The sequence below is a fragment of the Dipodomys spectabilis genome, unplaced genomic scaffold (assembly GCF_019054845.1).
Source record: "Dipodomys spectabilis isolate Male_0828 unplaced genomic scaffold, ASM1905484v1 ptg000010l, whole genome shotgun sequence".
Classification (NCBI taxonomy): Eukaryota; Metazoa; Chordata; class Mammalia; order Rodentia; family Heteromyidae; genus Dipodomys; species Dipodomys spectabilis.
This window is the reverse complement of record NW_024870687.1, coordinates 1,666,077-1,680,829: the sequence shown is the minus strand read 5'-3', so window position 1 is coordinate 1,680,829 and position 14,753 is coordinate 1,666,077. Positions and strand designations below refer to the sequence as shown.

Below are 14,753 nucleotides of genomic sequence, written 5' to 3'. Positions count from 1 at the left end.
TGTGGCATTCAATTCCCCACTCAGGTGTGAACAAGGTTGCTGTTAGGTGAGCACCAGGCTCAAGGGGCCTCCTTTCCACTCCCTGGGGCCAGACAGGATGGTCCACCATATCCGGCTCCCAAGTTTCATGTTGCAGAGAAAGAATCGCTGAGGCATCCTGGGTCTCTGAATCTCCCAGAGTCCAGTACAGGTCCTGGGAATTGTCTCTGCTCACAGCTGGCAGGCTGTGGATGAGAAGGTCACAATCTCTGCTCCCCAAGACATCCTTGACTGTGGTGGTCACCCTAGAGAGAGCTGGAGGAGAATCAGCAGCTTCTGGAGAAAGGCAGTCAAGGCACGACGTTCATAGCAAGAGACCATCTGGCTTGGGAACTCTGCCTGTGCCACTTTGAATGTCTAATTTAATGTCTAAAATGGTCCATCTAATTTGACCCAGAATCCCAGGCATTAGTAGAAATAGCCAGCTTCAAGAAAAAAAAAAAAAAAAAACCCTGGGAAATCTGGCATTTCACTTGTCCCAATCAAACTTAATGGGTTCCAAAATCAGTAGTCCCCTTTTCCTTCCAGACAGCCTACAGCAGGTTACAGAAAATGGCATTCAGAGAGCCCTAGCTAACTGCCATGTCCTGATCCCAAGCAGGCTCCAGCAGGGGGAACAGACTTGCCTACCATTGCCCAGCTAGAAACAGCCCAGGAGGGACACAGATTGGAGTCTGCAGGACTCCAGGGAGGACTACCCACCAGTGCACTGCCCTGGGAGGAAATCCATGCCACCATTGGGGGCCTGGAGCCTCCTGTTCAGATGTCCATGGACACCTTCAATGCCCTGGGTAAGATTCCTCTCTCATCCTCGGTCATGGTGAACCATCTGCCATATCACACTGTTCATCACTTCCCAGACCCTCCTAGATTCACAGCCCCTGCCCTACTCCCCCTATCTCGTTCCCTAATTATTTTTGGCAGACAGATTCCCAACTTTGAATTAGCTCCAACTACACACATGAGAACATACTGTCTGGAAGAGTGAGGCTGTGGTCACAGTAGCCTCATGAGCCTTCTGGCTGAAGACAGAAGGGCAGGTGTCAAAGCTGGTCTGCAGTTCACACAGGCCTCCTAGGGGAGACCCATATAGGCCCAGTGGTTACTGTGGGCTGCAGGAAAGGGGAAGAAAGTGGTGGAAAGGAACATCTACTGAAACCTTTTCTAAAGGAGCCATGAAACGGTGAAAGAGAAAACAAAAATTGTGGCTGGGCTCATACTGGGCATTAATGAAAAGAGAACAACAAATACACACATACACACAAATAAAATACTTTTGCTTGGGCTGGGAAGGTGGCTCAGTGGAAGAGCGCTTTCCTTGCATGCATGAGGCCCTGGGTTCGATTCCTCAGCACCACATAAGAAAAAAGAAAAAGCTGGAAGTGGTACTGTGGCTCAAGTGGTAGAGTGCTAGCCTTGAGCTGAAGAGCTGAGTGAGCTGAAGAGCTAAGGGACAGCGCACAGGCCAGAGTTCAGACCCCACAACCCGACCCCCCCCAAAAAATGCTTTTGCTATTTTACATATGGTGATTGTACAATGAGAAAGATGATCTCTCTCTCTTTCTCTCTGTCTCTCTCTCTGTCTCTGTCTCTTTCTCTCTCTCTGCCTCTCTCTCTCTCTCTCTTTCTCTCTCTCTCTCTCTCTCTCTCTCTCTCTCATACACACCTACACACAGTCTCAGAGCAGTGCCTCTCCTGAATTTGTTGGTTTCTCATCTGGGCAATGTACCAGCTCAAGCACAGGGGTTCCCTTGTCAGAACCAGGGGCAACCACCCAAGGGGAACAATGCTCTAGTAATGCAGAACCACCCTGCCTCCCCCTTTCTCCAGGGCCAGACCCTTCCCCTTGGGAACAACTAGCCTTGACTCCCCATTCACCAAAACCCTAGGCCAGGACGCTGGGTGAAGGTGTCCCCAGACATGTGGCTCCTCAGAGCCTGGACAGAAAACAAAGCAGGGGGTCATGGTGCCTCCAGAGAGGTGTCTGACCTGGGGGGTTGTTGGGGACTTTGATGGGGACCTAAAGGCTATATACATGGATGGACTCCCTACTTCCAGCCTTCATATTTCTGGGTGACTTGGCAGATTCTTGGGGAAGACAAGGAGACCAGATGGACTGGGAGCACTAGCAGAAGCTGGCAGACCTGGGAAATGTGATCACCCAGTCAGAACTGTTGACAACTGGGGTTGGGGGTACAGGCCGGTTGTATGTCTGTCAGAGGGGGTGTGGGGAGGTAGCAGGGGGTGGATCGCGGGGTGCTGGCCTGCAGGGCGTCCACTTATGTGTGCTGCTGGAAGAAGCTGTAGGCTGCGATCAGGTGCACGCCCAGAGTCTGAGGATCCGGGGCCAGGACCAAGTCAGGGCCACAAGCACGCCAGGGGTGCGCCATCTCAGCCTGGTGACTGCAAGAAGCTCTGCGGTTCAGAGCCGGCAGCACCATGTTTGAAAAGCAGCCTTACTGGGAGGAGGAGGCGGGGGCTCTGCCAGCACTTGGCGGGGCTGCAAGCAGCCTCTGCTCCTTCTCCTCAGATGCCGCCGCCTCAGCAGCCTCCTCCCCTGTGTTTGCTGCTGCCGCTGCCTCCACCTCAGCAGCCATAGCCCCCTCGCCGCCGCATGCTCTGCACTTCCGACCAGGACCCACACTATTATCAGAGCAGCCGCCAGCCACTGAAGCCATTTCCACTGGTGCCTGTGCTCGTGCTCTCTCTTCTCTCAGCTCTCTCTTGGCCCCACACTCCTCTCCTGGGCAACCCCGCCCTGAGGCATATGCGCCCCTGCCCCCTTGACCCCTGGCCATTGTTGCCACCAAAGTGTGCCCCTGGGCCCCGCCCCTTGCTCCCCTTGGCCCTGCCCCCACCCCTGGCCACAATCGCAGCCCTGACTAGGTCCTAAGGCTTCCAGACCATGGCAATTGCAGCCTTACCTCAGCTCAGCACTACCCCTCACCCCCAGTACCAGCCCAGGGGATTGAATCTCCCCTCAGCCCCACCGCTGGAGGAGACTCTCCTCCATCCCCCTCCACTCCACACACCAAGCAGGTGCATGGTGAAACTCCTGTGTGTATGTGTGTTTGTGTGTGTGTGTGTGCTGGGGATATGGGTTAGGAACTGAAGTGATACATTATACTCAGAACTAAATTGAAGGAGGAATCCAAAATTAGTTACCAATGTTTTAAAAATGCAAGCTAAAGGAAATAATTTATGAAAAAATCAGCATTTACAATAAATACAGAATCAGTATGACTGATATTCCTTTTATCCCAGTTGCAATACGGCTTGCATGATCACTTTTCTGGTCATATGTTTAGTTAGGTCTTGATATTTAGCTGAAGTTCTGTTCTTTCATATATTCATTTGTCAGATCAAAGAGGAAATTAATTCCATGCCGGAGTCAACATCCATAATAATGATATAGTTGTATCCTGCTACTTTGCCAAAGTTTCAAATCAGCTTGCGTAACTTGAGTCTTTTTTGGATCTAACTAAATAGGTATGCAATTTTGTCAGTACTAGAAAGATTTTGATCACCACTTATTAAAATAGTATTTTCTAGAAACTACTTCTATCTTTTCATGAAATTTTTAATGTCATTTATATCATGGGTTGATGTTTCCCTTTAGATAACCTACATTCAGTCTTCTACAATTTGGAGTAGTTTAAAATTATGTACACTTAGGTACACTGCTCAGATTCTATTATTTGCATATTTTGTTCTTGTTAAATCAGTAGGATTTAGGTCTCAATATGGATACCATTGGACTTATTCGTTGCATTTCTGAATTTTTTTAAGTATGTCATGATTTTTGTTATTTTATTCTTTTAATATGTGCTGCTCTCACTCCACATACAGTCACATTTGTTTTAAACAATTTGATCCATACACGTGATTTGCTATATTACGTTCATCTAGATGAATTTAATTACAAATTAACACAACCATATTTCTGAGACAAAGTTATCTTTATGGATCTACTCAAGGTTAACATGTATTTCAGGTTTTTGTGCTTAAAAACAACCAGGCACAACAAGTTTTTGTTCCTGGGGGAGTTCTACTTTGTTGGTTGTTTTTCCACCTGTGGTGACTTCAACATATGTGTGCATTTTATTTCAGTTGTTTTGTGTCTATATTTTTTTTTCATATAACAGAAAGTACATAAATAATCAGTGATTTAGAACTTTTCCAAATAGATTTCTAAGAGAGCTACTTGAAGTTTTGTGATATCTGGGACAGGGTAGGTCTTCTTAATGGAGGGGGTAGCAGAATAACAGACACATTCTTTGACATGATTTGAATTCTTCCTCCTCTTGCCTCACTATTTCCAATAGTATTACTTCAAAGCCTTTAGTGGAAAGAAAATAAATTTGTCTGTATGAACTCATAAATTTTGCTTTAATTAGGACACACCACACATTTACATTTGATTTTAACTCTAAAATCTTTCCTTCTTTTAAAATCACAGATGTGAATTTATAATGCTAAAATACCATCTAATAATTTATATGAAATGGTCCAAACTATTTTCACTTCACACTATATGTAATATAGAGTGTAATAATAGTGAGTAATGGAGTATGTAATAATTTACTTTGGGGAAAGCTAATTACAGTGGATTTTGTGAGATACTGAGTAATAGTAAAAATTATGTTTGATTCTATTAAAAAGTTCACGGTTACATCTAAAAATAACTCATAGTTATAAACTAATACTAAAAAGTAAGATTGTTTATTGGGAAAATCCAGAAGTTTCAATAAGCTTGCTTTTTACAAATTGACTTGGATCTGGGCTTTGGTGGCTCATGCCTGTAATCCTAGCTACTCAGGAGTCTCAGATTGAGGATAGTGGTTCAAAGCCAGCCTGGGCAGAAAAGTCTGTGAGACTCTTATCTCCAATAACCCACTTGAAAAGTAGAAATGGCACTGTGGCTCAAGTGGTACAGTGGTATCAATGAGCTGAAGAGCTGAGAGACATCGCCCAGGCCCAGAATTCAAGCTGCACGACCAACAACAACAACAAAAAAAATGGACATGGATTTTTACTTTAAATTTCATGATTTTTTTATTGTGAAAATACATACAGAGGGGTTACAATTACATGAGCAAGGAAATGAGTACATTTCTTATCAAGCATTGTTGCCCCTCCTTTGTTTCCCCTTACCATCTCTTCCCAACTCCCCACCCCCAAACCAACCCATGAGCCAAAGTTGTAAAGTTTTTTTTCCAACATAACGTGTTGAACATCTGATTGTTGCAATGGGTCCACCTGTATCCCTATTTAAAGAATTTGTTTTTCCCTTCTCCTCCACAAATTATACCAACATCAAACACAGTGAAAACAAGGGTTATACCATGGGGGAGGGACATACAAAGAAATCATCTTAGAAATATGCTAGAAACAATAGCAAGAGAAAAAAAACCATTTGAGTTCTTATCTTGGGGTTCATTTCACCTAATATCAACTTATCTGACCGTTCCTGCTTGATTCAAAAATATACTAGTTATTGCAGATAAGGGAAACCATGGGACCTATATTTATTTGGGCCTTGTATAATATATGTTAATATATTATATTAATTATTATATTAATTGATTTGCGTATATTGAATCAGCTTTGCATCCCTGAAATGAATCCTGTTTGATCGTGGTGTATGATTTTTTGGATGAATTCTTGAAGTTGATTGGCCAAAATTTTGTTGAGAAGTTTTGCATCAATGTTCATCAAAGAAATGAGTCTCTAGTTCTCTTTCTTTGATGAGTCCCTGCCTGGTTTTGGGATGAGGGTTAGGATGTCTTCATAGAATGAGTTCCGTGTGCACTTTCTCTTTCAATTTCATTAAAGAGTTGGAGGGTATTGGTGTGAGCTCTGCTTTGAAGGCCTTGTAGAATTCCACTGTAATCCATTGGTTCTTAGATGGGAGTTCTCTTATTGCTGCTTCTATCTCAATGCATGATATGGGCCTGTTTATTCGATTTAACTCATCTTGGTTTAGTTTTGGCATGTCAATATTTGCTAGGAAAAGGTCCATTTCTACCAGGTTCTCAAACTTATTAGCATAAAGGTTTGAGAAGTATTCCCTTATAATGTTCTGGATTTTGGGTTGTTTCTGTGGTGATGTTTCCATTCTCATCTCTGAGTTTGTTTATTTCTGTGTGAGCTCTTCTTTTTCTGATAAGATTTGCTAAACGTCTGTCAATTTTTGTTAATTTTTTTGAAGAACCAACTCTTTGTTTTGATGATTCTTTCTATTTTTTTTTTTTTTGGATTCTAATTCGTTTAATTCTGATTTAATTTTAATTATTTCTTTCAATCTACTGGATTGGGGTTTATTTTGTTGTTCTTTTTCAATGAGGTTCAGATATCTCATTAATTGTTGGTTTCAGATCTCTTTAATTTGTTGATGTAGGAACTCAGAGGTATAAAATTGCCTCTGAGTACTGCATTTCCTGTGTCCCAGAGATGCTGGTAATTTATGTGTTCATTTTTGTGGAATATCATGAACATTTGCATTTCCTTTCTAATCTCTTCCATGACCCACTGGTGATTCAACTGTGTGTTGTTCAGCCTCCATGTGTCACAGGACTTTCTTTGGTGGCTTTCAGTGTTGAGTTCTAATTTAATTCCCTTGGATCCTGTTTCTTGGCCTTTATTGTGCTCTTGTTGGTTTTCTATGTGTAGGACATGTTTAAGTATCTTTTGTAAGTCTGGTTTGGTGGTTCTAAAAGCTTGTATATGAATAGGCCTATCTTTTTGCATGTTTGGGAAATTCTCTACTATGATTCTGTGAAATAAATTTCCTAAACCGTTAACTTCTGTCTCTAGGTGCTCCTCTACACCCATTACCCTCAGATTAGGCCTTCTGATGGTGCTTTCCAAATGTTGAATAGATCTATCATATTGCAAGGATAGTTATACATTCTTTCTCTATAATATCTAGGCTGTCTTCAATTCCCGAGATCTGATCTTCTGCATGGTCTAACCAACTGTCAAGACTTTCTACTTTGTTTTTTATTTCTTTTCCTTCTAATTGTTTGGCTTTGATGGCTTCAAATTCTTTGTTGCAGCTTTGTTTTAGGTCTTGTATGAACTTTACTTCCTTAATTTGGTGGTCAGTGTTTCTTCTCAAATCACTTAGTTGATTCGTTATGGTTTCCTTGGACTCCCATTACTTTTCTTGGGCTCCATTGAGCATTCCCTTTGTGGTCTCCCTGAATTCATTCAGCTGTCTGCTCATGGATTCCATGAATGCCTTTATTGATCTTGCTCTATTCTCATCCTTCTCTAGCAAATCCTGTATTACTCTTTGAACAGCTTCCTCACAATCATGCAATTCCTGTCTTTCTCTTTGACTGATCTCAGCCTTCTCATGCAATTTCTGTATTTCTCTTTGACTATTCTTAACCTTCTCATGCGATTTCTGTATTTCTCTTTGACTGTTCTTAACCTGCTCATGCAATTCCTGTATTAATCTTTGAGTAGCTTCCTCATGCTCACAAGATTCCTGTATTAATCTTTGGTTTGCCCCCTCTCGCTCTCTATCTCGCTCACACTGAGTCTTTTGCAAGCTTTCAATCTATTCATTCACCATGTATACCAGTAATGCTTGTAGAGCTTTTTGGGAACTCTTTTCTGGATTATTCATTAATATTCTGTCACCTGATTATCATGAGTGGGAATTCATATACCCGGACTTGCCTTTTTTTGTGTGTTTTCTGGCTTGTTCTGCCCATTTGGTATGAAAGTAAAACCAATTTTGTGCTAGACCACTATTTTAAGGCAAGCATCAACCAGAGTCCTGTAGTTGCACAGTCAAAATGGCTGCAGATACAATCTAGTACATCAGATAAAATCTATTCATCATCAAACAACCATGGACTAATGGGGTAATAAAAGCAAAAAGGATTTGCCACACCAGAAATTATTAGGTTTAGGGACAATTGTGGAGAAAAATAGGATTAGAAGGATGTGGAGAGGTAAAAGAAGGTGGCTCAGTGGTAGTGCTTGCCTTGCATGCCTGAGGCCCTGGGTTCGATTCCTCAGCACCACATAAGCAAAAAGAAAAAAGCTGGAAGTGGCGCTGTGGCTCAAGTGGTAGAGTGCTAGCCTTGAGCTGAAGAGCTGAGGGACAGCGCCCAGGCCCAGAGTTCAGGTCCCACGACTGGATCCCCCCCCAAAAAAAAAATTAAAAAAAAAAAATTCTGGTGGAAAAAAAAAAGAGTGAATTTAACCAAGTCCTAATCTCTGAGAGGGAAATGCATTGTACAGAATGATTGGAGAGAGACTTTTTAAAAATAAAGAAAAAATGGATAAACAAAAATTTAAATCTAAGAAGTGAAACACTTAAAAATTATGTAAGTTTAAAAATTATGTAAGTTTAAAGAAATGATATGGAGAAAAGAAAAGGATAGGTTGAGAGGAGAGGAGGGATAGAAAGGAAACATGAAAAACTAAAAAATAAAAGTAAATTAAAATTAGTTAATTGAAAATTATACTGGTATAAAGAGATAATACTGCCATTAAAGAAATTAAGCCTAAGATGTTTTGAATCGAGTAATAAATTTCAGGATTAAGTATGTACACAATGGGGGATAAGGTCTAATAATTGACCACTGGTATGTATCTGGGGATGAGCAGAACAGCAATTAAGTCAAACAAAAAAGAAAGAGAGAGAGAAAGAAATGAAAACAATAAAAAAAAGGACCAAAAGGTCAAAAGAGATTAAACCCACACACACACATCAAAAATAAAAATTATGAGAAAAAATTAACATCAAACACTTTTAAAAATTGGAAAAAAATGGTTAAAAAGAAGAGTTCTTTTATTTTGGGGTTTTTTTTTGGGGGGGAATGATAAGACCCTGTATCTCTCCTGTGTCTATAACCTGTCTCTTGGTGGAGTCTCTGGTGTGCTTGTGGTGTTTAGTTTTCATTTTGCTTGACTGGTTTCTTAAGTCAGTTTTTTTTCGTGCTGGCAGAAAAATGCTCTGCTTTACCCAGGATTTTGTGATCCTCTTCCCAGGCTATTCAATGGGAGGGAGATCTGCTTTGAATATCACCAAAGAGGGAGATGGCAGTTTCCTCCAGTGTGTAAGTGCCTTGATGAGGTAGAAAATGGTAGCTTTTCCCTGAGGGGCAACTCCTGAAACACTCATGGAACCCATTCTCAGGGTTATTTTTTTTTTTTTACTTAGTTTCAATTGTTTGTCTAGGCTGTTGTAGGGAGGGGCAGCCTCTGGCTCTGTTTACCATGTGAAGGACATCACTCCACAGAGGTTCCACTGAGTTGGTGGGGTGACATTCCCCTGTGTGGAGCTGAACCTGACAGGTCATGTCTACTTCCTGTGACCTACTAAATGACTCTTTTGTTTTCTTCGAAGGCCTGAATTGGAGCTAGCTGCTCAGCCTTGGGGAGGTCAGTATCATAGATGGAGATCTCTGGTAGTGGGGGAGGGGCGGCCTTCCTTCCTCTGCTCCCTGAGAAGGAGTAAGGATGTCAGGATTCTACTCATGTAAGAGTGTTGGTTCCTGGGTCATCTCTGGTCTGTGATCTGCAGGATGAAGATATCTGCTCCTTGTCAGTTCTTGCTGGTGTTGAGTAGAATCTGCTCACCAGCCATGTCTGGGGCCTTTGTCATGGACTCTCTCTGTAGGTATGGTGGCTATAGCCACTGGCACTGTCCCTACTGCCACCTCAGCTGTGGCTACTGGCAAGTTCTCAGATCTGTCATCTTGCCTGGATTTTCCCTCTTTGGCCAAACTCTTTGTACTGTGATGGCACACTTGGTGTGGCTGGAACATTTAAACTGCTGTCTATGTAAGAGCTTGTTTACCCTCCAGCTTCTCCTCCTCCGTCTTCCCCCAAAACCTCATGATTTTTTTTGAGTGTTTTTTTAGTGAAAAATGTTTTTGGTGTTTATATTTTGGTTTGGCATAAAATGAGCCTACTATTGTCTTAATTTAATAAAAAAAACTTTCTGATTCTATGACAGCATAAATTTTGTGGGTAATGGTTAAGACTAGGTTGCCTTTCTGAAAAAAAAATCACCACCCATAAAAGAGGAACAAAAAGAAAATAACATATGACAGGAAACATTAATCTTAATGGACTAATAGTCTGTCAGTTTGATTTAACTTTTAATCAAAAACTAAAGTAATACTTGATAACGTTTTATTAACATATTTAAATTTCTTCATTCTTGTCATTTAAGATTCACTTTATAAAGAAATTCAACAGGTGACAGTGTTTTTCCATGACTTTTCCAAATAAATGATCATTTCATCATTATAGTGTATAGCACAATATACCCAGAAAGCATTTAAGGAAATTTTTTTTCCCATTCTTTGGTTTGCTTCAGTCTGTATTTAAAGCTGCATACCACATCTTACACACTCTATTGTCTGTCTTCTCATTTGAAACATTTCAATAAGTTTTCTTTCCCTAGTTTGTCAGCCAGCAAATCTTTATAAAACAACATGCTTTCATTCATTGTGCTTTCCAAAATATATCTTACAAATGCCAAAACGAAGCACAATCTGAAACATCTGTGGATTTTTCCACCTAGAGTACAAAGTAATCACTTTCCAAACTCCTTAGAATCAGCTGTTTACTGGCATTAATTGTGCTGTCACTTCCATGCTTTAAAACAATAGCATTTGACAATGGCGTACATTTTAATTGGTTTACCACATTTGGTTTGTTTTCAGCAAGGACTGTCTTCACAGAAGATGGTAATAGATGAGGTTTGTAATTATGTATTTTGAAAGGGCTCTAAGTTGTGGATATAGAATATCCATTTCAGTGACTAAATATTTAAATTAAATCCTATAATGGATACTCCTTCAATTTTCTGACTAAAGTGTTCTACAATCTAGATATTTTTTAAGGAAATATTGTAATTGTTTCCTTGGTGACAATGTAATTGGAAGACTTAAATTTTTCTTTTTTTTTTTTTATAGTGAAAACGCTGTACAGAGGGGTTACAATTACATGGGCAAGATAATGAGTACATTTCTTTTTTTTTTTCTTTTTTTTTTGGGGGGGTCTGGTCTTGGGGCCTGAACTCCGGGCCTGGGCGCTGTCCCTCAGCTCTTCAGCTCAAGGCTAGCGCTCTACCACTTGAGCCACAGCACCACTTCTGGCTTTTTTCTTTTTGCTTATGTGGTGCTGACGAGTCGAACCCAGGGCCTTGAGCATGCAAGGCAAGCGCTCTATCACTGAGCCACCTTCCCAGCCCATGAGTACATTTCTTATCAAGCATTGTAGCCTCCTCCTTGGTTTCCCCTTTTCAGCCCTTCCCATCCTCCCACCCCCACCCCCTCCATGCAATCCTCCTCCCTGCCCCCACCAAAGTTGTAAAGTTGGTTTTTCCATATAACGACTTGTACATCTCATTGTTCCAAAGGATCCAACTGTACCCCTATTTAAACGATTTGTTTTTTTCCTTCCCTTCCACAAATTATACCAACCTCAAATACAGTGAAAGCAGGGTTATACCATGGGGGAAGGAAATACAAAGCAACAAAGAAATAATCTTATAAATGTGTAGAAACAATCACCTGAAAGAAAAAAAAATGGAATACATATATTAGGGTTCACTTCCCTAAAATCAACTTATCTGACCTTTTCTGCTTGACTCAGACATATACTAGTTATTGCAAATAAGGGAAACCATGGGACCTAAGTTTCTTTGGTACCGGCTTACTTCACTTAATATGAATTTTTTTCTATGTAAGACTTAAAATTTTCATATACTATTGCCATCTTAAATGAAGTGAATGTACCTGGGTTTGCATACAGAACTTTTGGGACAGCATTAATGTTTGAATCTTTGATGGGATTTGATTGGGAATTGTGGCAGGCTTTCATGGTATGAGAAGAAAAAGGATCTGATTGGAATTTATAGCAATATCTAGTTGCTTCCACCCCTGGACAAGTCATTATCATTGGTGAAGATGTTGCCATTTGAATTTACAATGCCCCAGAAAGACCTATATGTTAAAGAAAAATGACTTTCCATTTCCTCCCAGGCTGTGGAGAATACCTGAATAGTTCTTCTGGCGATTAAGTTCTTCAGAATAAAACCTATGAGAACATGCACTCTCATCTTCTTTCTTCTTTTCTCTTTTAATCATTCTAGGTCAAAAACATTTCTTTTTGACATACTCCTCACCTTGACATTGTCTTGTCACAGGCCACCCAAACAATAAAACCAACTGAACATACACTGAAACCTTCAAACTTATAAATCTGAGTAAGCCTTTCTGTTTAATAAATGGACAATATCATTTATTATGGTAGGTTATAAAGCTAGCACAGAAATCTAGTCTTTCTAACAATGTAGAGTATATAAAAAATGCTTCATTATAAAATATCTAACTCCAAGTTATATTTTGTGTTTTTGTTTCTGTAGATCTTAGGGCTTAAACTCATGGCCTGACTGGTCGTTTTGTGTTCAAGGCCAGTGCTCTACATAAAATCTGAACTGGAACTCCTTTTCTCCTGGTGGTTAATTGGAAATAAGAATCTAATGAACTTTCCTATTCTGGCTGGCCTATTCATGTTGCATACTTTATGTAATTCCAATTCTCAGCATTATATAGATGTTCCAACTACAATATAAAAAATTTAAAATATACTAAGGATATTTGTAAAGTATAAAATGAGGGAAGAATTTTCATCCTTTAGAAATCTATGCAAACTCTATGCTAAACTATTGATATTTTACTGGACCTTTCCTGCAACCAGTTTGATATAGTTTAATACTTGTCACACCAACTTTCTCTGTATTCTACTGCATATATACTTTTTCACGTATGTTTGTATATGTATACATATATTTATCTATCTATATATGTTCCAATGTGCATCATCGGACTTGAAACTGCTTTGTTTTGCTGTTCAGCAATGAACCTTGTTGGCTCATTCTGTGACAATATCTGTTCTCATTTTCATCATTCCTTTATTTACCAAATCATCAGCCTTCTAAAATCAGCTTCATTTCTTGGGTAAGGTTACCAATCAGTCCAACCAATATCCACCCAGAGGCTTTTAATAAAGCAAGTTTTAAGGAAGAATATAACATGAAGTGACAACTAAAGAAATTCCACAGAGACCTGACATCTTTCACATTTCTGTCTTCCTTCTCTTCTCATACTTCAGAAAGTATTGACTAACACTGTAAATATACTGCAATTATAAGTTAAGGATCAGTGTTTTCTTTCCAACCTGAAGCCTTCTTTTCCATGATTCTTGACATAAACTTTTTGGGAGATTTTTTGGATTGTGATGGGATTCCACCCAAAACAAAGCCATGTATATCAAGAAAGTCAATGTTTTCAACTCAGAGTAGTAAAGAAAAGAGGGAGAAAATTAAGGTTAGCTATATATGTTAAGCACAAATATAGGCAATATCAAGATATCTTGAAATTGTATACTTTTACTGGATAAAGTGGCTCAAACCTGTACTATTATCTACTTAGAAAACACAGATTAGAGAATTGCAGTTCCAAGCAAGCCCAGACCAAAAAAAAAAAAAAAGAAGTTTCAGAAACTCTAACCATTTGATGGGTGCTATGTGTTTTGCTTGTGTTAGGAGGACCACAGTCCAAGCAGACCCAGGCATAGTTATACTTACCTCAAAAGAAGCAATCAAGTTACAATCTGCAGGTATGGCAGTAGTAGAGATACCAAAGTTGTAAAGTTCCTTTCATTGTTGCAATGGGTCTACTTGTATCCCTATTTAAACATTTTCCCCTTCCCCTCCACAAATTATGCCAACATCAAAAATGTGTGCTTATGTAAGAAATGCATGATTCTAAAATTTCATGACAATTCTTTTCAACTTACTTTTTTTGTGGAATTGACTAAGAAAATAAATTACACCTTCTATATAAAAAATGTTCTGTGCTTAATCCGGCAGCCCATATACTAACATCGGAATGATACAGAGAAGATTAGCATGGCCCCTGCTCAAGGATGACTCGAAAATTAGTGAAGTAATCCATATTTTTACAACAACAAATGCTGGAGGGGATGGGGCCACCAGGGAACCCTACTGCATTCTTGGTGGGAGTGTAAAAGTCTTCAACCACTTTGGAAAGCAGTATGGAGTTTCCTCAAACGACTCCACATAAAGCTCCCCTATGACCCAGCAATCCCACTTTTGTTCATTTACCCAAAGGATCACAAACAAGACCATACTAAAACTACAAGCACAACTATGTTTACTGCAGCATTATTTACCATAGCTAAGATATGGAACCAACCCAGATGCCCCTCAGTAGATGAATGGATCAAGAAAACCTGGTAAATATATACAATTGCATTCTCTGCCTCCATCAGAAAGAATGACATTGCCCAATTTGTTAGGAAATGGAAAGATTTGGAAAAAATTTATTAAGTGAAGTAAGCCAATTCCAAAGAAACATAGGTCCCATGGTTTCTCTTATTTTCAATAACTAATATATGTCCGGGATTATCAGAAAATGTCTTAAGCTATGTGCATTTGACCAGATAAGATGATGTTAAGCTAAACGAACACCAAGATAGGTACACAAGTGATTCTATCTTGCTATTATTTCTAACATACTTATACTGTACGATGTGATTTTTTTTGTTCCTTTATATGTTCCTCAACCACGCTATAACCCCTTCTTTCACTGTATTTGAAGTTGGTGCGCCTACATCTTGTATATACGTTTCTCTAATTTGGGGAGAAGAAG

The 14,753-nt window shown here is 39.8% G+C and overlaps 1 non-coding gene across 1 annotated transcript; it reads left to right on the top strand.

Moving 5' to 3' along the window:
• Window positions 1-13,935: 13,935 nt before the first annotated feature.
• On the top strand, window positions 13,936-14,042 carry LOC122128269. Its single transcript, XR_006151398.1, has one exon. It is a non-coding gene; the product is annotated as a U6 spliceosomal RNA (small nuclear RNA).
• Window positions 14,043-14,753: the final 711 nt, after the last annotated feature.